Below are 24,402 nucleotides of genomic sequence, written 5' to 3'. Positions count from 1 at the left end.
AATGCATAGGAACATAAAATTGTTACTTTTTAAAATTCATTCACTAGACTAAATGTATGCTAATATATACTGTGTCTGGTGTCAGGTACTACTAAAAAAAAGCTGATCTATTCCTCATCCTCAAGGAAATCATACTGAAGTATGCATATACACAAAGAAACAGTGTGTTAAGTAAGATGGGGGCAAGAGAATGAACAACTTTTGGGAAACTGATATAATATTTCACAGAAAATGAGATATTATGCTGTACCTTGAAGAAGGGTTTCAGGATTTTTTTGCTTTTGTCCATGTTTGAGCCTCATCAGTCCCTTCTCTAATGAGTTAACTTAGTCTACAGTGCTTATGTTGTTCATGGGTGGGATTAATACATTAACTTTAGAAATCATTAAATAATAAACATGCATGGTAAAAGTTCAAGGGTTACCAATTAAAAAGAAAGAACAAATTGTGTATATCTACAAGGAAAAAAATTGGAATAAGAAGAAAACAAAGAAAAAAATACTTAAGCCCAGAAAGAAAGGACAAAAAGGGAGAGAAAAAGTGGTAACAATATAAAGCAAGCAAGATGATGGTAGCACTTAATCACAATATACATAATTGGGTTAAATTACACAATTAAAAGACAAACATTATCAGATAAGATAAAGTGCAAATTTTTATCATATGATATTATTAAGAAACATATCTAAGACAAAAATAAACTGAAAAGTCGGGATGTAAAAAATGAAAAAAGATTTTCTGGGAAGTATTAAGTAAAGGAAAACTAGAGTAATTATATTAATGTAAAAAAAAAAAGGAGTAGACTTTAAGCTTAAAAAGTCCAATAGGATATACAGATAGGCATGGCCTAATGACAAGGATTTTAATTTAACAGAAGCACAGCAGTTCTAATCATATGCTCTCAGGAGAACATCTTCAAAATGTATTAATTAAAAATTTCCAGAAGTGCCTGGGAAAAGTAAAAAGAGGAGAGTTAATATTATATTGACAAAAGAATGAGAAAATAAACATATATCTTTCCTTATGGTTTTCCAAGGAAACAAAAATATCCCTTGAGTCAAGAATTTAATACACAATTAAATTTTCATTTATCTATAAATTCAACAGAAAGATATCCTCAGACCTGGCTGGCATAAAACAACTTATTATATACATACTAAGAGATGAGTAAATTCAACATCTCAAGAATTGGGAGGTTTGTAAAATTAAAGGACTTAGATGTGAACACTGAAACCAGTAGAATACAGAGGTATGCTTAACTAGTAGTTAGAGAATATTTACAACTCTCAATATAAATAGCAAATCTTTGATTGGCTGAGTAATATTTACCACAAAAAATTTTAGTTGAAAATTTCAGATTAGTAGGCATTGTACAGTAAGTATAGTCCTGATTATTAGTGAGAATTCAATCAAAGAAACAAAACCAGTAACAGACAGTCTGTCTACCTATCTATCTTAAGGATTTTAACCATATGCAGTTTTTGGAGCTGCTTAAACAGTCTCTGCAGCATTCGTCTTCTTGTCTGATGCTGGAGCTTGATACTTATAGGGCAGGCATTTGGGAAACAAAAATTGATGTAAAGTGAGAGAGAGCCAGAACAAGCTGGACTGAAGTGCCAGGGAAATTCAGTGGGGAAAAGGATAGAATTTGCAAGTGGTTCTGGGACAATTGGACATCTATTTAAAAAAAAAAGAACTTAGAATCATACCTCACACCATAAATAAAAAATAACTCATGATGGATTATAGAGCTATATGTAAGAGCTAAAACTTCTAGGTTGATCACATAGGAGAAAATCTTTGTGGCCCTAGATTAGGTACAGAGATCTTAGAAATGATACCAAAAGCAGACCAAAAAAGAAAAAATGATAAAATTTTTTAAAATTTTATCATAAAAATTATAAATTTTTATTATAAAAATTAAAAACGTCCAGAAACAGTCCAGTTATAGACTGGAGAAAATATTTGCATTTATGTATGTGATAAAGGACTTGCATCTGAAATATATAAATAACTCTCACAACTTGATCAGAGTAAGACAATCTAATTTAAAAAATAAGCAAAGACTTGAACAGACCTTTCATCAGAGAAGACATACAAATGGCTAATAAAAACTGGAATAGGTGCTCAATAATCATGTTATTAGAGAAATGCCAATCAAAATCATAAGGTAGCAATGCACACCTACTAGAATAGCTATAATAGGAAAGGTGGTTAATAACAAATATTGGCTAGATGTGGAGAAACAAGAAACCTCACACATTGTTGGTTGGAATGTGAAGTGGCATAGCTACTTTGGAAAACAGTTTGGCAGTTTCATCAATAGCTATATAAACTTACCTATCATAGAATCCAATATCTATTTCTATGAATCTAATGGTAACATATGTTCATGCAAAAACTTGAACCGAAATGTTCATAGCAACATATTCAAAATAGATAAAAATCACAAACATTTCAAATTTCTATCATGAATGTATAAACAAAATGTTGTATATTCATATAACAAAAAAAAAACCAAAACACTGATACATTCTATAACACACATGAACTTCAAAATCATTATGCTAGGTGAAAGATGTCAGGTCCAAATGACAATATATTGTATGATGCTGTTTATATGAAATATTCAGAAAAGGCCCCTTTAGAAATATTCTAAAACTAGATTATGCTGTTGGATACACAGTTCTGTAAATTTACTATAAGTCAATAAATTGTACACCTACATTGTGTGAATTTTATGGAATGTAACTTATACTTCAATAAAGCTGTTTTTAAAAAAGAACAACCTGGAATGCACAAGCATGAGCTGGAGCCACAAGGATGAACTTAAATGTGTTAGTTTTTGTGCCTCTGAACTTGATGATGTGGGCTTCATGCAGAGACCAGGGCCATTCATCACAGAGCTAAACACACATGCCTTGCCGCCACAATAAGGGACAGATGGAACCTAAATTTAATTTATTTTAATCATATAAGGGGGTGACTTAAATGAAGTACATTTATTCTTTATTTTGAACAGCACTACAATGAAATATATTTAGAAGAATCTTTAACCTCTACTGCCAGAAGATTTCCAAGAAACTTAAGGAGTTAAAAGCAAATAAAATATAGTCCATGTAGCAAAAAAGAATGCAAATAAAATATCAAGGCGAACAGAAGATATCTTAAACATGGAAAAATGCTTGTGATATAATTGTAAATATAAAATATGGGATATGTTAACATTTTATAAAATGTACCAGAATATGGTTTTGTTAAAATTTCTATGATGGGATTATAAGTTTTATTTCTTCTTTACACTTGTATTTCATACATTTTTTGAACTTTTTAAAAAAGTGAGATATAATTGGGGTGCCTGTGTGGCTCAGTCAATTAAGTGTCCGACTCTGGATTTCGGCTCAGGTCATGATCTCGGGGTTGTGGGATTGAGCCCTGTGTGGGCTCCTGTGCTAGGTGGGGAGTCTGCTTAAGATTCTCTCTCTCCCTTTCCCTCTAAATCCTCACCCCCTGCTTGTGTGCTCTCTTTCTAAAAAAAAAAAATTGTTTTAAGTTAGCTATAATTGACATCTAACATTATGTTAGTTTCAGGTGTACAGCATAACGATTCAGTATTTGTATATATTGTGAAATCACCTACAGTAAGTGTAATTAACATCCATCACCACACACAGTTACAGTTTTTTTCTTTAAACATTTTTTATAATAAGCAAATATTATCAAGAAGATGATATGATTTTATAAAATACCTAGTCTTTAACTCCAACCAAATAATCAGGTTAAGAGTGTTTATTAAATAAAAAAATTTTATTTTGCTTAAATGTTAATAATACTTTTTTATAATATAAAAATAATGACAAATACAATTAATATAGAGATGTACAATTGAATGCTTTTATTTTTAGCTAGTTGTGACATAACCACTAGAAGTTATTTCAGCCCTTCTAAAGGAGTAAAATATGTTTTGATAATAGATCATAGCGGCATTGTTTGTGGGCACATGACCAGTGGAGAATGCAAGTCAAACAAAACTTTCCAAGTAATCCTGCTTTTTTCTTTTTATAAAAATACGTTTTGTAACAGTTTATTCCCACTTCAATGGAACATACAAAATCACATCTTTAAAAAAAAACAGAGAGAAATATGCTAAATGGTTGGAGAAGCAATTATGTTAGATGAAGAGAATTGAATTTTCAACAGATTTTAGAGCATCTTTTAGGTTGGCCTTTTATAATCAGTTCTTGAGGATATATTCAGGAAGGATATATTCAGGAAGATGGATGTGAAGCCTTGCTTTGGTGCTGCAGGGTTAGTGCAAGCCTCTAAGCTCTGGGGTGAGGGACTGGGTTAATCCAGAAGTCAAGCAGGAAGATCCTGGTTGCTCATGGGCCAAGCTGTTCTTTTCTTACCCATATCCGCCCCTTAAGGTACAGAAGGGAGTAACATGTCTTAATCATTCTTGGAATCTCTTTGCTGTATGCCTGAATATTACAATTTCTCAGGCCTCTAGACAGATGCTGTGTCACACTGCTAAGGAGCATAGTATTGAACTTCCTGCTAGCTAAGGCACTATCAGCATGTAAGCATCTTTGGTTTTTTGTTTTCCTTCTGAACAGTTGGCATAAACATGAGAATAAACCAGTTTCTCTTTGTACAGCAACAATGACCTCGCTTTCAACTTGTCTGCATAATCATGCAAATATAACTCAATAATACACATATTTTAAAAACCAAAATGAGTCTCATGTGATCTGGTCCTGCTTCCCATGAAGCAAATCATTGAAGATGTGCACTTAGGGACACAATAAGAGAAAATAAGTCCCTACGATTTGAGTCAAAGTCTTCTGAATTAGATGAACAAAATAGACATTAGATATAGCATTGAGTGGTAAATCTTATGTGAGCATCTGATAATCTTCTCTTCAGAAATACCCGCTTTGGGCCTCCACCGTGTCTCCTGACAGTTTTGTCCCTCATGTGGCATCTCATATAGAACCAGCATGTTTTAGGCTCATACCAGTGCTTTTGCACATACTCCACTCAAGTAACAAGTACTTACTTAACTCATAGATGTGGCTCTGACAACTGTCAAAATTTCACACTTTGCTTTAGATACATCTAATTCAGCATATTTATTTATAGCTTTCCTTCACTTGGTAAAGTTTGGAGAGTGGATTTGAGCATCACCTCTGTGTGTAGATTAGACTCTTTATATCCCTCCCAACTCTGAGATTCCATATTTCTATGGCTTGATACTTAACTCATCAGTCCCTCAAAAATACATTTCAATTGTTTCCTTCTTTTTTCGTTAGCTTTGTCTTAGTCATTAGTAAATAATTAGTAAATAAGTTTTGTGATAATTCAGCTATCGAGAGCCAAAATAACATTGGTTTAAGTGGAAGTTAGGATTTTGAGTTCAGTAAAGGCAAGATGGCTCAGTAGCTAACTGGGACTCAGGCTACCTTGAGATTTCCATACTGTCATTCCTAGGGAATGATATTTACTATCCTGGTCTAAATTGTACCTCTCCAGCCATCATATCCATGTTTTCAGCAGGATGGGGAAAGGGAGAAGTAGCTTGCACTTGCCTTTAAGGTATGTCTCAGAACTTAATTTACATCATTTTTCCTAACATCCCATTGATCAGAACTTTCCACGGGGTCACAGCTAGCTGCAAAGGAAGCTGAAAAGGTTTATCCCACAATAAAAAAATTAAAAAAAAAAAACAAAAAAGAGGTTTATCCCATGGCGCTTATGTCTGCACCCTTATCCCTGCCCCCTGCTCCCAAAGTAGCCATGTGTTACACTGAGGATTTCTATCAGTACTGAAAGAAAGTTAGAATGCTTATTAAAATATACACAGCACACTCAGATACTATACACACCCACACACATACACACACATGCACACAGGTTTTCCAGAACATATCACCATTTTTACACTCTTTAGCAGAGTGGGAGGATGTATTTTCCAGATGTCAATTAAAATTTAATTCAATAGAAACGAATTACATGCCTGTTTTGACTTGCAGCTTATTTAATGTGGCACATTTTGCCATAGGTAGCTATGGTGTTCCCAAATACTGCTGTGTGGTTTGAGCAGGCTAATCTCTGTGATTCTCCATTTCCTCACTTGAAAATGGACATTATAATATATATCTTGTGAGGTGTCATCATATTTAAATGATATAATTTATATAAATTTCTTAAAACAATGCTGCACACATAACACTCAATGAAGTTAAGTTAAATTAAAAAAAATTCTCAAGTACTGTGAAAGTAAAAGATAAATGAGTCACAGTCCCTTCCCTAAATGACTTTATGGGCATTAGGTCAGCTTAGTGTAGAGAAGAAAGAGTGAAAGTAAGAAACAGTGAAGAAACTTGTAATTCTTACCTAACTGTATGAGCTTGAGCAAGTTATTTCTCGAGTATGAGTTTTTTTCATTTGAAAAATGACATCAATTATAACATGTATCAGAACTTCTTGAATATACCTGGCAGTGTACATGACATACTTTGAAAACTCAGGAACACTACTTTAAGGCTAGAAATGATATAATAGTTGCTATTAACTAGAATTAATTCACATTAAAATTGTGCTGAAATCTTTGTACATACTATCTCATTTAACCTGTTTAAGAATTCTATAACATGGATATTATTATCTTGGTGATTTCCCAGGGAACCCATTCTGATTCCTCCAGCATGAGAAAAAAGAAACTTAAAGTTCTAGGATCAGAGCACGGTTTGTTGGAGGAGCTAAGCATTCAGACCCAGGTATACTTGTTTCTAAAGCTAATATTATAAAATACATTCTATGGTGCTTCTATCGATGGAGTAGTTCAGCTCATGGGGAGAATGTGCTGGGAACAATGGATGGTTTAAGTTAGCCAGATGATAGAGAATAGAGTGAAATGGTGGAAGTCAAGGCTGGCGGCTATGCTGGAGACAGTATTTGAAGAGCTTTAAATGTAATAGTGAAGATTCAATATGTAATTGAAAAAGAAATAAAAAAAATTATGGGAGATTCTTATCAATATACAAGCTATGACTTAGAAACAGTAGAAGAGATGAATTAAGGAGTGGAGAAAGAAAAAGCAGGAGATGATCAAGAAGCTATGTTAAAATTACAATGGGGCACTGATCATGGGCATGCTACATAGTGAGTCTTGTCTAGGAATGTTAAAGTTCTCACATACCATTTATTAGGCAGTGTGTTCAAGAAATTGTTAATATGCCATTTTAAGGCAACCCTCCCGTATTATCAGGAAGGCACCAAAATTATACCCCAATCAGAATTCTGGGTTTGCAGAGTTCTTCCTGAGCTAGACCTTTGCCATATTCTCCCTGCTTATAGCTTATCTCTTGTTTCTTCTTTTTTTTTTAAAGATTTTATTTATTTATTTGACACAGAGAGAGAGATAGCGAGAGAGAGAGAGAGAGAGGGAGAGAGCACAAGCAGGGGGAGCGGCAGGCAGAGGGAGAAGCAGGCTTCCTGCATGAGCAGGGAGCCCGATGTGGGGCTCTATCCCAGGACCCTGGGTTCATGACCTGAGCTGAAGGCAGCGGTTTAACCAACTGAGCCACCCAGGCGCCCCGATCTCTTGTTTCTTCTTGCTTTCTTTAAATCCATTTTGGATTTTGGCATCTTTAGTTTTCCTGGACTTTGACCTCTTTGTTGTAAAATGTAAATACTTTTATTCAGATAAGGTGAGGTCAACAGATCAAGCAAAAATTTCCATTGGAAAGATAGTTTGGGTTTTTTTTTTGTGGAAATAATGCAAAACATTTATTTTCTATATCAGACAAGAAGACAGCTAAGTAATCCAATTCTACTGCAGCATTATAAAAATCATCCCTTCACCACAGTGTAAGATTTAAATGCATCTGCACATGGGTGCACAGTATATAAAAGGAATAAAGTTGCTGCTGCCCTGCCAAGCACTTCCAGTCTCTACCCAGGTCCTACTGCAATACTGGTGGTCACAATGGTTTTATCCAAATAAACTGTGTTTAAAAAATAAAACATTTAAAAAGACAAGTCAAAATGCCTCAGAAACCGTATCTCTAACTCAAACTTCATCTATTTAAATGTTATATTTGCCTCCCACTAATAAACCTTTATTTCACTCAAACTGAGCAATAAATCTTCCACACTGAAGTATCTTCCTTGCCCAATTCATCCAAAGGAAAAAAACTGAAATGATTAGTAAAGAAAAATGTAGAGACTAACATATCCTTTTAATATGTTTTAAAATATTTTTAAGTTTTAAAAAGTGTTTAAAGTTTGTAATTCCTAGTAGGAAAACATTATCTGAATGAATACCCTAATGGCAAACCACTGTAGAATGTTTCAGTTGAATGTGGGGCAGAGGGGTAGGGATTCTCTTCATGGCACCCCAGCTTTCTTCATGAGAAGGTCAGAGGTACACTGGTTTGTATTATTGCGGCATCCATTAGGTGATCGAAGTTACTTTTCCTTCAGCAAGGGCTTTATTTGTCAGAAGGGCATTAGGCTTGACCTCCAAATTTGACTGACAGTTTACTGATGAGATTCATAACCTTTGGGTTGCTCTGATATTTTGACATATTTGCTGGGTTCTGGACCACATCCTGGAAGGCCACCATAACTTCTGGATCCTGCATGGCTGCGAGAACCTCTGGATCACTAAGAATTTCATTGAGCCCAGGCATTCCTACATTCCAGGCATCCCCCTGCCATTCCAGGCATTCCTCCAGGAAAATTACCAGACGTTCCCCCAGGAAAGCCACCTGAGAAAGAGCCATACTGAGCTCCTGATTGTCATCTGGCTTCTTCCACCCTCTGGGCTCTCTCATGTTCTTCCCGGGCCTTCTTAACGCTTTCTATTCTTTCTTTGATCTCTCACTTTTTGTGTTTTCGCTCATACTTTCTCTGATGTTCAGCAATTTTCTGGGCCCTCGGTTGAACTTCTTTCAGCATTGCACTAGCATCTTCATCGTAATCCAGTTTACAAGCAAGGGCAAGATCATGTGCTGCTTCTTCCCAATGGCCCAGAAGTCTGTGTGCTTTCCCTTGCCACTTATAAGGCTGAACTGAATCAGGATTTATTTTAATAGCTCTGTCACAGTCTTGAATGGCAGCATTTGACTTCTGTAATTTGATGAAGACACTGGCTCTCTTGGCATACAGAATGGCCAAGCGAGGATTCAGTTTGATGGCATCTGTGAACAAGTCAATGGCTTTCTGTAGTTCACTGTCATTTAGGGCATCAGTGGCAACCACTTTTTTATCATTTGCCTGATCCATCATTTCCTCGGTTATCTCTACATTTTCATCTCCCATTTCTTGAGGGGCATCAGTATCTGGTTCAATCACACCTTCATTGTCAATTTCTAGATCACTTTCCTCACGTGATGGTTCGTCTGTCTTTATGTTTTCCTCCACCTTCTTACTATCTTTTTTCTTCCTTGATATTGTCTTCTGATTTAGTTTTATGAGTAGCAGGTGGTATTTTACCCCCCATGCTCTCCATCCACTCCCGCAGGAAGCGCATTTCCTCGGTGTGCAGAACGCTCAGATCCTGCTTACACATTTTCAGGAAGGCCTGAAGCTCACTCACTTTGCGGGGGTCCATGATCCAGAGCTGGTGGCAGGCTGCAGGCGCGGCTGAGGTTGCCGCCCGATTCCAAGCGCGGGTACGAGCTCAGCGTGATTGTGTGGAAGGGGGAGGCTGCCGTGAGACAGAATAGACTAGAACCTCCCCGGCTGCTTGAAAAGATAGTTTGTTACTCACAGTTCCTAAGAGGAAGGGACACATTACACCACACACGGCCACATGGGGGATCCACCAGTGTTGGTCGGGAGGCAGAATGAGAAAGGGGAGGATGTGGGCAAGCAGGAGAAACGGGAAAATGTGTTTTCCACGGGAAGTAATGGGCAAAACAGGGCAAGCAGGTTTAAGATTGGCTTGTTTGAATAATTTGAGTGGGCTCTGGGGTGTAGGGGCTATTCTTAGGGTTACCAGACAAGGGCCTGTTGCCCAGTGTGCATCAATTCAAACACTGACACCAGTGTCTTTTGCAGCAGAGAAAAAGGTTTTATTGCAGGGCACCAAGCAAGGAGACGGGAGAAGATTTCTCAAATCTACCTCCCTGAAGGGTTGGGTTGGTGTATTTAAGGGTAAGGGGTAGGCTGGAGTATGATGACTGGATATAGGGATAGAGGGAGGTGTCCTTTCTGAGCATGTATATTCAGGAATCATGCCTCTTAATGTGATACATGTTCAGAAAATGGTGGCATAAGCATGATGAAGGGGGAAAGATCTCTAGGTGGGTCATCACAGAGGTTACTTTTGTTCTTTCCTTGTCCCTTCTGCACAGCTGTAAGAATTCTTCCCAGTTGGCTCCAATCTTAGCTAGTCTCATCGGTGGTCAGTCAACTTCTGCAAAATAGGCCCATAAATCAATCAAGTTAGCCAGTTTCATTAGGCTAGAATGATAAAATATTTGTTAACGTGTGTTGGTTTCATTAGTTGTCTGTTTCCTGGCTCTGGGGTGATTAGGGCAGGGGCATGCTGGCCCAGAGAGTGAAAGCCAATAAAGGAGGTGGTTGGGGTGTGGGCTCTAGATTGGTTCGTGTACATAGGGATGGTACATTTGCAGGCCAGTTCTTTACTCTCTCTAGGAATTGGCTGGCCCTGGGAGGGGCAGTCCCTCCAGGGCCTGTGAGACACTGTAGAGGAGAAAAAAATGATTCCTCCTCTACCTTTGTAGGTTCTTGTCTGAGACCCTTCTATAATAAAGGACAAATTAACAGGAGAAAAGCAAACAGAAGTATAATAACATGTATATTATTTCCTCCTATGTACATATGAGGTACACAGGAAAACAGTAATAACCTGAATGGCCCAAATCACCACTTTAAATACCATCTCCAACTAAAAACGAAAGATGTTGGGATGGGGGAAGCCAGTTACAGGAGGTTATCAGGCAAAACACAGTAAAGAAGGGTATAGTTGCTATGCAGATTTAAGTCAGCATCTCATTCAGGAGTTTCTATAGATTCGGTGTTCTCCGAGTTCCTGATACTGAGAGGAAGACGCCCATACAAATGGAGATTTCCCTTGCAAATGCAAATGTCTTTTACAAAAAGATAATTTCTATTGGTTTCCAGAGGTTTTCTCATCTGTTTCTTAAAATAATCAGCCTAAAATACTCTTTATACCAAAGGGACGTGTTTTGGGATGGCATATTCTGTTTCCCTTTAATACCAAGATGTCAAAGTATCAAATACAGAAACTAGGAAATGTCCTTACACTCTGACCCAGTACTTTTCCTCCTAACTCATAATTGATCCTTCTTTTCTTGACCAAGTCAGCCAAGTCAGACTTCCTAACCAGTGCTTTTTGAGCTTTCTGGCTTAGTCAAAAGCATTTCTTAATGGGCAGGCGGAGGTAGGGTAAAGTAGATCCAGTGAGCAAGGTCTCAGATCAATGTAATGCCTAAATACTTGGCTTTACAATCATGAAGACTGTGAGAAATACAACTCAGGTATATTTAAAATGGTGTGTCACAATCTGTACATGACACTCATTAGTAGTTAACATACAGAATCAGTGTATGTTCTATACGATCATTTATGCAGTAAAGTAATGCTGTATTAGATGTCAGGAGAATTTAATGTGTTCTCTGTATTGACACTATCTATGTGACTCTGAGGAAGTTCCTTTACTTCAGTGGCTTTCAGTTTCCTCTTTTGTAAAGAAAGGATTGGATTAGGTGACCTCTAAAGTCCTTCTAGCTTTAGCATTCTATTATGTTGACACTGAAAAATAAAATCATGGAATACATATAGTATACTATCTATAGGAATTTCTTTTCATTTTTAACTTGATATGCCAACTAGACAGACTCTTTTAGCTTTTGGCTCAAGTATTCTATTACATCCCTCATCCTTCCCTTCAAAAGAAGTGCAATGTTAGGGAATTTATTACACATAACAAAACATCTGTTTATGGTTCAGTATGAGAGAACCCACTGTCCTTCCCCACCCCCAATATTGGATAAAAAACAGCAGCTTAATCAGTGACTGTGAAATCTGAGCTCAGCTTTCCATTTACAAACAGTGAGGCTGAAAGCTATAAACATTGCGACTTCTGCCTGGGGAGAGTTGAATGTTCCAGGAAATGTACATTGCCCTGGAAAATCCAGGATTAGTTTTCAATTCCATAACGCGCTGCTTCCACAATTACTCCTCAAGTTAGCAGAATGTCCTCAGGATTTTGCATATTACTGTGTCCTGGCAGGACTTAGGAAGCTTTGCTTCCTCAGAGCTGGACACACTGAAATAAAGCTGTCAGGGAGTTAGGAACTTGTTTAACATTACCCTCCCACACTTTTTTAAAAACCTTCTTTAGTTGAAATAAGGTAGGCAAAACAGTCTATTGACTTGTAAAAGCCTAAAAGATATATCTTAAAAAAAAATCACTTTATACCTATATTTGCATCATGGATGAGGAGAAGCAGGGCTGCTTATTCATACTGGTTGAGTAGCAATCTTCAAATTCATATTATAATTTTAATGGCCAAAACAGTGGAAGGAAAGTAGTTGAGTTTATGAATGGTGATGATGAGAAGAAATACAGGGAAGGAATACAAAGAAGACCTAGTTGAATTCTCAAGGGACATCTATTTGGTAATGTTTTCTTAACTTGAATTACAGGAAAGCTCAGTAATATTATTTCTTTACTTATAAATTGTTGATAGAATATCTTGAAGGTTAAGTGTTCAGAAATGCAAATTAACAGACTTTTAATAGTGGATGTTTCTTTATGAAAACTCTAGTCCCGAATTTTTCAATACCTCTAGGGCAAAGACAATGTTCTAGGGATTACTTGAAGGTAGAGAATAAATTTTCCCATCTTCTTGGAATATCAGTTTTTACTTGAGGATTATTTTAATATTGTTAAAAAGAAAACCACAGGCCCAAGGTGGAGTCACTTGCCCTAGTTCAGCAAACCAAGATTTAGTTGTAGTTTTAACCTCTCCAGGACTGGGATTTAAGCCAATTAATCTGGAATTTTCTGGTCAGCACCAATGATGTCATCTGTCACATGGACCCTCTCCATGCCCCCCCTTACCCCTAAAGGAAGATGAAGTAATCTTACCTAATAAGACCCCCTGCCCTAAAGGAAAGTGACTGGCCTGAAATAACCTTTTCTTTTATTTTGCTAATAACTTCTTGCTCCACCCTCCTTTTTATAAAAACCTTCCATTTTGCACAACTCCCCAGAGTTCCCCTCTACTTGCTAGATTGGATGCTGCCTGATTCATGAGTTGCTTAAGAAAGTCAATTAGATCTTCAAATTTATTTGGTTGAATTTTGTTTTTTTAACAGTATTAAAATAAATATTATGAAAACAAAACAATGCCTATACTTAAAATAAAACTTAAAACTTGAATAAAATTCCCAGTGGTGAGAGGCAATTTCTGGTTATATTCCCTCACCCTCTGTGGGTAGTTTAAGTGTCACTGTTTTAGATCACATTTTACTTTAGAGTTTAGGAAATTGTACCCTATACAGATGTTAAGTTGCCTTGGCAACCCAGATCTGGAAACTCCAATGCTGTTCATTCATTTGCCCAATAAATCTTAAGCATCCACTCACTATGTCCAAGACACTTCCTTGGTTTTTCTGTCAGACAGTCTCCACCTTCACAGTCCCATGATGAATGAAACCATGCTGTAGACCTCACAATGTCTCACTTTCACATCCAAAATAAGAAACAAAAATCTGTTTTCCACAAATAACAATAAAAGTTTGCATCTCATTAGTTCTTATTAGATCATGTGCTTATTACAAAATCAGTCACTCTCTGGAGAATTATAATGCTTTGATTTGCTTATGCCAGGTCAAATGCTGCCTCTCTTACTGGGAGGAAGGAACCCATTCAAAGCATATGGTCAGAAAATAGAGTACAGGTTGGTTTCCCATAAAGAAAAGTGGGTTATGCATGAGAGACAATGGACTCTGAAAAACAAACTGAGGGTTCTAGAGGGGAGGAGGGTGGGGGGATGGGTTAGCCTGGTGATGGGTATTAAAGAGGGCACATTCTGCGTGGAGCACTGGGTGTTATGCGCAAACAATGAATCATGGAACACTACATCAAGAACTAATGATGTAATATATGGTGATTAACATAACAATAAAAAATCTGCTCTGAAAAAAAAAGTGGGTTATGATTATGAAAGGCAGAGTGACTAGATATTGAGTGGCAAAATAAGAGGTGTGCACTAATAATATTCCTGTGACCAAAATAATGACAATAATTATTATTACTTATAATTCAAGGAGCTTAGTTTTTCATAATATCATGGCAGAGATTGTAATTTGACAGACTTTGGGCCAAATTTAGCCTGAATAGTGTTCTTAAGAAGTAGGTTTGAATGGCTTTAGAGGTAGTATGCTTCCACAATTCACTCCTTTTTGTCTTCTACCACTAGCAGCTTCATTCATTCACGTTGCTTATGATGACTGACTCCATTGAAAGGATACTCTAGGAACTCTTTGAGAGCATAATTAACTAACCATGATTTTAAGAATGGTTGTTACCCTACAGAAAGAAATATGACACTCTCCATGCCAAAGTGATTTGCTAATAACCTCTCCCCTACCCTATGACTTTTTATGTATCATGGGTCAATTCTGTTTTGAGGAAAATGAAACCTTTAGCATAAGCAAACAAATGGGCCTATGGGAAGGTCTCAGACTCTGTACCAGAACATTCTCTCATTGCCCATATGTTATTCGTTATAATTTTGTTGAGTTACCCAGAAGCCCAGCAGTCTGTCTTTTTTTGCCACATCCCATTGACCTTGAATAAACAGAGAGTGTGTCTGGTAGAGCCCACAAGTGGTCTCCTTCACCAAGCAATATTGTTTGGTGTCACATAGAAGATAACCCTAGTAGAACGTCAACTCCATATGAGCAGGGTGTTTCTTTTGTGCACCATTCTTTCTTCAGCTCCTCGAACAGTACCAGGCACAAAGCAAGTGCTCAATAGTTATTAAGATGACTTAATGAGGAATATGTACCTAGTGTATGACACCAAAGTAAAGAGTATAGAGATGGCTTTTCTTCTTTCTTTACTTTCTTTTCTTCTCAATGTGAAAACTTGCCATTGTTGTCTTTTTTGCTCATTTTCCTGTCCTGCTACCAGAACTGACCTTTGTCCTTATTCCATAGCACTGATTTCTGTTATACATTTGGGCCAGGTTGGGTTAGTCTGGGGAGGTTGGTGTCATTAAAAAGAACTGTGTTCATGTCTAAGGGTACTGTACCACACTGCAGTCATGACTTTTATTGCAAAATTCTGATATTGAGAGGTACACTAAAACCAAGACCAGATGAAGTGATCTCTTACACATATTTACAGTTGCCTGTGTGTTGAATAATTTTACCATATGTTAAAAAATGTGTATGTTTATAAAGCTGGGCCTTGTAGATGGACTGGAAGCTGGACTTTTAGATAAAGACTTTATTCTTTCAAATACTTCATTCTTATCTGTATAATCCTGGTGTGGATTTGGGGGTTCAGAAGTTTACACCTCTCTATCTTGGACATTGTGACTGGTCTACTCTCTATCGTGATGGAACTGTCTTTATTTTGTGACTCTATTATCAATAACTATCAAATTCTATCAGTAACTCTATCAAATTTAACTAAATTATTCTGTGTTTGGGAGTTCTATCAATCCAAGCCTACAATTGATTGATTGATTGATTGATTGATTTTTTACAACTGACATTTTTAATGCAATGGTTATTTAGTCTGACTATGGTGATTACCTGAGTTGGTAATAAGCTTCTTCCTTTCTTATTAAAGAAATATGAAAAGGACTTAATATAATAGTTGACCTAGACTGAAATCAGAAGTACTTTGTATGAGTTCCTCATTTACAGATAAAGGAACCAAGGTTAAATGACAGAAGAAATTCAAACTGGCCTTTCTCATTTTCTAATACAATAATATGGCTAGAGTAGTATATTCATATATGCTTTTAATACTATGAGTCAGTCATTCAATTTTATTTTGACAATTAACACAAAGTTACTGCTCGTGGAAAATACATTTCCTTCTAAAGATACTATAATGCTTTTTATATTTTAGTAGTAACCTTGAAAACAAAGAGGACATATCTTTTAGTTCATTTATAACCACAATGTCTAAGTAATGATATTTGAAGGGAAACAAAGACAGAGAAAATCAACCACAAAATTGAATATAGAATTCCTTTCTGATAAAACAAAGCCACTTTTTTGGATTAGTGGAAAAATAAGTAACAAAACAGTTTGTGTCTCTGGCTAATATATTCATTTAACTTAAACATGGAATGACTTTCTGCTCCAAAAAGAGTACTAGCACTATGTGGAGGTTCTTGCTCTGTTAGCTGTATAGTGAATTATACTCTACAGAAACAAAGTTAGGGCACTGTTTAGTTCAATCATGTGTGGATTTAAAATATGGTATAAAATAGCTTTCAAGATACATATTTGTTAATGAATATAACTGATGTTCATAAAACTGACTTTTTAATATACTTTCAAACTAAAACACATTTTTATTCCTTTCTAAAAAACAAAAATTCCTCCTCCAAGTTGAAGTTTCAATTATGTATTTACAAGGAGGAGATATGATCCAGGTTTCTGAGTAATGTGATTTTAAATCCAAATCATAGAAATAAATATGACTACCAATTAACAATTGACTGAGTTCCCACTAAGTGCAAAGAAATGACCTAGATTTCTGGGCATCTTAGGCTGGTTATTATTTCAAAGGGAAATATTACCCTCTAGTTGAAAATGTTTATTAAAAAAATAGAAACAAATGGGGTCACTTCCATGATGGGTCACCTCTAACTTCAGAATCTGAGTTTGCTTTCAAGCTAATCATATATTCTGCCAGCAGTGGCTTGGGTGGGGAGTGAGGAAGGGCTGTGGGTTATGGAAACTGTGGAGATTGTGGGAAGCAAAATGTACAAGAAGGCAAGACAGAGATCCACAAAATTAGAGATGGCAGTGACACGAGTTGGTAAAACAGGGGCGATCCCTGCTGGCATGTATGTTTTCTTCCACCATGCCTTGGTCTGGGCTTTGTGCTCTCAACATTCCCATGCAACCTTAGATGTCTGTCCCTAACTTTAAGAAAAGGCCTGATTCAAGGGAAATTCTAGATGAGCCTTGATGTTCCAAGTACATGGCTATTACTTTTTGTCCCACCATCCTTCATTTCATGTTGAGTATTTCCTCTGCATGCAAATGTGGTTAAGGAGCCAGATACCAACTAAGCACTAAATGCATGTGGCTACAAATGCTACTTTATTCAGGTCTGGTTTTAAGTAATGCTTTTTCAACTTGGTATATAAAGATGTAACAATTTGAAAAAAAAGTGAAAAGTTTTGTCAATTCTCTTATTGTTTTGAAATATCTAATTGTATTTCATGTTATAGCCCAAATATCTATATAGCTATTTTTGTCTCTTTCCACATTTTTTGGAGTTCAGTATATATAGTTTCAAACTCATAACTGCCTCTTAAGTATTCACTTCAATCATTTAGTGTAGAATAGATATTCTCCAATTTCATCATTCACATTTAAGTAATGTAAGCCCTTGTAAGTGCTGATTTAAAATTTCTTTTTTAAATATGGAAACTTATTCCTCTTGCTGAACTTGACCTAGGTTTAAATTTAGCCTAAGATAGAAACTAAGTCCTCAAGGGTTAGTATCTTTTGCAGTTGTTGATATATGTGCCTCAAATTTGATTGTGGACCCAGAAGAGCAGACAAATTTGAATGTTAGTAATGGAAAAACATTGAGGTGACATTTATTCAACATTCTCAGCACAGCATAGCCAAGTAGGAAATCCCTCGGTTCTCTTGGGGAAATTTCTCAACTTCCTTTCCTAGTTCACAGAGTTATGAGTCAAAGCATAGAAGAATATTTTAACTTGACTCCATCTGTGACCCTTGCCTATGTCCCCAGCTTTCTCTTCACTGAAATTAGGATGCCATTTTAAAATTATTGAGGATTAAAATTGTTGAGGATTATTTTTCTTTCACCAAGAATTACATATAAGCCCTTCTATTTTAGCTCTGTCATCTGTATTTTCCTCTCAGTATTATCACATTATGATAATGCTCAATAGCATAGAAGTTGGTATTTGATTGGGGATATGGTGGTTTTGTGTGATTGGCAGAACTACAGTTGTATATTCACCCAGCTCAGCCACATTTCCTCCTAAAAACTTGGGACTTCACAGAAAGCTATCTATTCTTTTGGTATGCTTAATACAGATGTCAAACACACACACAAAAAAAGGGAACATTTCCATATGAACACACAAAAGTGTTAATACATAGCCCATTACTTAAAATAGTACTAATATAATAGTTTAAGCCAGAACATAACTAATAATGCAATAGATTTTGGAAGAACAGATAAGTAAGATATACTTTCAATTGAGAAGTCTTTATTGAAAGATTTTTAACTGGGCATTGAAAAATAAGTAGCATTTCACCAGAAATAGAAGGAATAGAGGGGCACAGTGCATAAAAATATATGGCTTTTTAGGGAATTGAGTAAACTACAGTGAGCCTGAGCATAGATCAGTGATAGGGAGTGGTGTGGTTATAATGGGAGATGAATGACAGTACAAACTGTGGAAGACTTTGAATGCCATTCTACCGACTTTCACATTTAAACAACGGAAAAAAATTTAAGATTTTGTTACAGAAGTGACATAATTTTTGTTTGTTTGTTTTGGTTAGTGCATCAGTTATGAAACAGATGGCATATTCCAATCAGGTAATTCAGTAGGAGTTCAATAAAGGAATTCTGCAAAAGATGTTGGCAAATGTATGGAAATCAAAGAAATAGCCTCTGGGCCTTGAAACTGGGGCTGGAGGCAGGGTTTTACCATCTACAACTCTAAATATAAAATCTGGAGAGAGATCTGTGTAGGGGGGCCACCTGATCAAAGACATCAAGGGAGGTGAGGACCTAGACATTCTGATCCAAAAGGTCTGGGGTACAGCCTGAGAATGCCTAACGAATTTCCAGGTGATGCCTCTGCTGCTGTTTCTGGAATAGCACTTTGAAAACCACTGTGCTCTGTATACTACAGCCACCTTCCTAACCTTATATTATTTGTGTATATTTTTCTGGGGTCGTTGTTACCCTTTTAGCATTTTGTTCTCTCATTCATCTATTCTCCTCTGGAAAAAAATGACAAGACAGAAAAACTCACCTCAAAAAAAAGAACAAGAGGCAGTACCGACTGCCAGGGACCTAATCAATACAGGTATTAGTGAAATGTCAGAACTAGAGTTCAGAATGACGATTATAAAGATACTAGCTGCACTTGAAAAAAGCGTGGAAGCTACTAGAGAATCCCTTTCTGGAGAAATAAAAGAACTAAAATCTAACAAAGTTGAAATCAAAAAGGCTATTAATGAGGTGCAATAAAAAATAGAGGATCTAACTGCTAGGATAATGAGGCAGAAGAAAGAATTAGTGATATAGAAGACGAAATAGAGAATAAAGAAGCTGAGAAAAAAGAAATAAACAAGTACTGCACCACAAGGCCGGAATTCAAGAGATAAGTGATACCATAAGACAAAACAATATTAGAATAATTGGGATCCCAGAAGAAGAAGAAGGAGAGAGGTATATTGGAGCAAATTATAGCTGAGAACTTCCCTAATGTGGGGAAAGAAACAGGCATCAAAATCCAGGAGGCACAGAGAACCCCCTTCAAAATCAGTAAAAATAGGTCAACACCCTGACATCTAATAGTTAAACTTACAATTCTCAGAGACAAAGAGAAAATCCTGAAAGCAGCTTGGGACAAGAGGTCTGTAACCTATAATGGTAGAAATATTAGATTGCCAGCAGACCTATCCACAGAGACCTGGCAGGCCAGAAAGGACTGGCATGATATCTTCAGAGCACTAAACAAGAAAAATATGCAGCCAAGAATACTCTATCCAGCTAGGCTGTCATTGAAAATGGAGAGATAAAAAGCTTCCAGGACAAACAAAAACGAAAAGAATTTGTGAACACCAAACCAGCCCTACAAGAAATATTGAAAGGGGTCCTCTAAGCAAAGAGAGAGCCTAAAAGTAACATAGACCAGAAAGGAATAGAGACAATATACAGTAACAGTCACCTTACAGTCAATACAATGTCACTGAATTCATATCTTTCAATAGTTACCCTGAATGTAAATGGGCTAAATGCCCCAATCAAAAGACACAGGCTATCAAATTGGATAAAAAAAAACAAGACCCATCGATATGTTGTCTGCAAGAGACTCATTTTAGATGCAAAGACACCTCCAGATTGAAAGTGAGCGGGTGGAAAACAATTTACCATGCTAATGGACATCAAAAGAAAGCTGGGGTGGCAATCCTTATAACAGACAAATTAGATTTTAAACCAAAGACTGTAATAAGATATGAGGAAGGACACTACATCATACTTAAAGGGCATATCCAATAAGAAGATCTTACAGTCATAAACATCTATGCCCCTAACAAGGGAGCAGCCAATTATATAAGCCAGTTAATAACAAAATCAAAGAAACACATCGACAACAATACAATAATAGTAGGCTACTTTAACACGCCCTTCACGCAAATGGACAGATCATCTAAGCAAAAGATCAACAAGGAAATAAAGGCTTTAAATGACACACTGGACCAAATGGACTTGGCACAGATATATTCAGAACATTCCATCCCAAAGCAATGGAATACACATTCTTCTCTAGTGTCCATGGAACATTCTCCAGAACAGATCATATCCTGGGTCACAAATCAGGTCTCAACTGGTACCAAAAGATTAGGATCATTCCCTGCATATTTTCGGACCACAATGCTTTGAAACTAGAACTCAATCACAAGAGGAAAGTTGGAAAGAACTCAAATACATGGAGACTAAAGAGTGTCCTTCTAAAGAATGAATAGGTCAACCAGGAAATTAAAGAAGTATTTAGAAAATTCATGGAAACAAATGAAAATGAAAACAAAACTAATCAAAATCTTTAAGATACAACAAAGGCAGTCTTAAGAGGAAAGTATATAGCAATACAAGCCTTTCTCAAGAAACAAGAAAGGTCTCAAATACACAACCTAACCCTACACCTAAAGGAGCTGGAGAAAGAACAGCGAATAAAGCCTAAACGCAAGAGGAGAAGAGAAATAATAAAGATCAGAGCAGAAATCAATGTAATAGAAACCAAAAGAACAGTAGAACAGATCAACAAAACTAGGAGCTGGTTCTTTGAAAGAACCAATAAGATTGATAAACCCCTGGCCAGACTTATCAAAAAGAAAAGAGAAACAACCCAAATAAATAAAATCATGAATGAAACAGGAGAGAACGCAACCAATACCAAAGAAATACAAACAATTATAAGAACATATTATGAGCAACTATATGCCAGCAAACTAGACAATCTGGAAGAAAGGGATGCATTCCTAGAGATGCATAAACTACCAAAATTGAACCAGGAAAAAATAGAAAACCTGAACAGACCCATAACCAGTAAGGAAATAGAAGCAGTAATCAAAATCTCCCAACAAAAAAGAGCCCAGGGCCAGATGGCTTCCCAGGGGAATTCTACCAAACATTTAAAGAAGAATTAATACCTATTCTTCTGAAACTGTTCCAAAAAATAGAAATGAAAGGAAAACTTCCAAACTCGTTTTATGAGGCCACCATTACCTTGAACCCAAAACTAGACAAAGACCCCATCAAAAAGAATTACAGACCGATATCCCTCATGAACATGGATGCAAAAATTCTCACCAAAATACTAGCCAATAGGATCCAACAGTACATTAAAAGGATTATTCACCATGACCAAATGGGATTTATTCCTGGGCTGCAAGGTTGATTCAACATCCTCAAATCAGTCAATGTGATACAATACATTAATAAAAGAAAGAACAAGAACCATATGATCCTCTCAATAGATGCAGAAAAAGCATTTGACAAAGAACAACATCCTTTCTTGATTAAAACTCCTCAGAGTGTAGGGATAGAGAGTACATACCTCAATATCATAAAAGCCATCTATGAAAAACCCACAGCAAATATCATTCTCAATGGGGAAAAACAGAGCTTTTCCCCTAAGGTCAGGAACATGGCAGGGATGTCCACTATCACCACTGCTATTCAAAATAGTACTAGAATTACTAGCCTCAGCAATCAGACAACAAAAAGAAATCAAAGGCATCTGAATCGGCAAAGAAGAAGTCAAACTCTCACTCTTTGCAGATGATATGATACTTTATGTGGAAGACTCAGAAGACTTACCCCCAAACTGCTGGAACTCATACAGGAATTCAGTTAAGTGGCAGGATATAAAAATCAGTGCACAGAAATCAGTGGCATTTCTATACACCAATAACAAGACAGAAGAAAGAGAAATTAAGGAGTTAATCCCATTTACAGTTGCACCCAAAACCATAAGATACCTAGGAATAAATCTAACCAAAGAGGCAAAGAATCTGTACTCAGAAAACTATAGAATACTCATGAAAGAAATTGAGGAAGACACAAAGAAATGGAAAAACGTTCCATGCTCATGGATTGGAAGAAAAAATATTGTGAAGATGTTAATTGTACCTAGAGCAATCTACACATTCAATGCAATCCCTATCAAAATACCATCCACTTTTTTCAAAGAAATGGAACAAATAATCCTAAAATTTGTATGGAACCAGAAAAGACCCCAAATAGCCAGAAGAATGTTGAAAGAGAAAAGCAAAGCTCGTGGCATCACAATTCCAGACTTCAAGCTCTATTACAATGCTGTAATCATCAAGACAGTATGGTACCGGCAGGAGAACAGACACATAGATCAATGGAACAGAATAGAGAGCCCAGAAATGGACCCTCAACTCTATGGTGAACTAACCTTTGACAAAGCAGGAAAGAATGTCCGATGGAAAAAAGACAGTCTCTTCAACAAATGTTGTTGGAAAAATTGGACAGTTACATACAGAAGAATGAAAGTAGACCATTTCTTTACACCACACACACAAAAAATAGACTCAAACTGGTTGAAAGACCTAAATGTGAGACAGGAATCTATCAAAATCCTAAAGGAGAACACAGGCAGCAATCTCTTCGATCTCAGCTGCAGCAACTTCTAGACATATCACCGAAGGCAAGGGAAGCAAAGGCAAAAATGAACCACTGGGACTTCATCAAGATAAAGAGCTTTTGCACAGCAAAGGAAACAGTCAACAAAACCAAAAGACAACCGACAGAATGGGAGAAGATATTTGCAAATGACATATCAGATAAAGGGCTAGCATCCAAAATCTATAAAGAACTCATCAAACTCAATACGCAAAGAACAAAGAATCCAATCAAGAAATGGGCAGAAGATATGAACAGACATTTCTGCAAAGAAGACATACAAATGGCCAACAGACACATGAAAAAGTGTTCAATATCACTTGGCATCAGGGAAATCCAAATTAAAACCTCAATGAGATACCACCTCATACCAGTCAGAATGGCTAAAATTAACGAGTCAGGAAATGACAGATGTTGGCAAAGATGCAGAGACAGGGGAACCCTCCTACACTGTTGGTGGGAATGCAAGCTGGTGCAACCACTCTGGAAAACAGTATGGAGGTTCCTCAAAAAGTTAAAAATTGAGCTACCCTACGACTCAGCAATCGCACTACTGGGTATTTACCCCAAAGATACAAATGTACTAATCCGAAGGGGCACCTGCACCCCGATGTTTATAGCAGCAACATCCACTATAGCAAAACTACAGAAAGAGCCCAGATGTCCATCGACAGATGAATGGATAAAAAGATGTGGTATATATGTGTGTGTGTGTGTGTGTGTGTGTGTGTGTGTGTGTGTATATAATGGAATATTATGAAGCCATCAAAAAATGAAATCTTGTCATTTGCAATGACATGGATGGAACTTGAGCATATTATGCTAAGCGAAATAAGTCAATCCGAGAAAGACAAGTATTGTATGATCTCACTGATATGAGGAATTTAAGAAACAAGACAGAGGAGCATAGGGGAAGGGAGGAAAAAGTGAAACAAGATGAAACCAGAGAGGGAGACAAACCATAAGAGACTCTTAAATCAGGAAACAAACTGAGGGTTGCTGGAGTGGAGGGGGTTGGGAGGGATGTGGTGGCTGGGTGATAGACATTGGGGAGGGTATGTGCTGTGTATGGTGAGCACCGTGAATTGTGTAAGACTGATGAATCACAGACCTGTACCTCTAAAACAAATAATACATTATATGTTAAAAAAAAAAAAAAGAGAGAAGATAGTAGGAAGGGAAAAATGAAGGGGGGGAATCGGAGGGGA

General features: G+C 36.7%; 1 long non-coding RNA gene and 1 pseudogene across 1 annotated transcript in view; one reads left to right on the top strand and one right to left on the bottom strand.

The window, feature by feature from the left end:
• LOC113920693 overlaps nt 1-24,402 on the top strand; it is a 222,454-nt gene that overhangs the window by 124,869 nt on the left and 73,183 nt on the right. The window lies entirely within an intron of this gene.
• On the bottom strand, nt 8,514-9,619 carry LOC113920688 (annotated as a pseudogene).

The sequence above is a fragment of the Zalophus californianus genome, chromosome 3 (genome assembly GCF_009762305.2).
Source record: "Zalophus californianus isolate mZalCal1 chromosome 3, mZalCal1.pri.v2, whole genome shotgun sequence".
NCBI lineage: Eukaryota > Metazoa > Chordata > Mammalia > Carnivora > Otariidae > Zalophus > Zalophus californianus.
The sequence above is the reverse complement of the archived record's forward strand: the minus strand, read 5'-3'. Positions and strand labels throughout refer to the sequence as shown.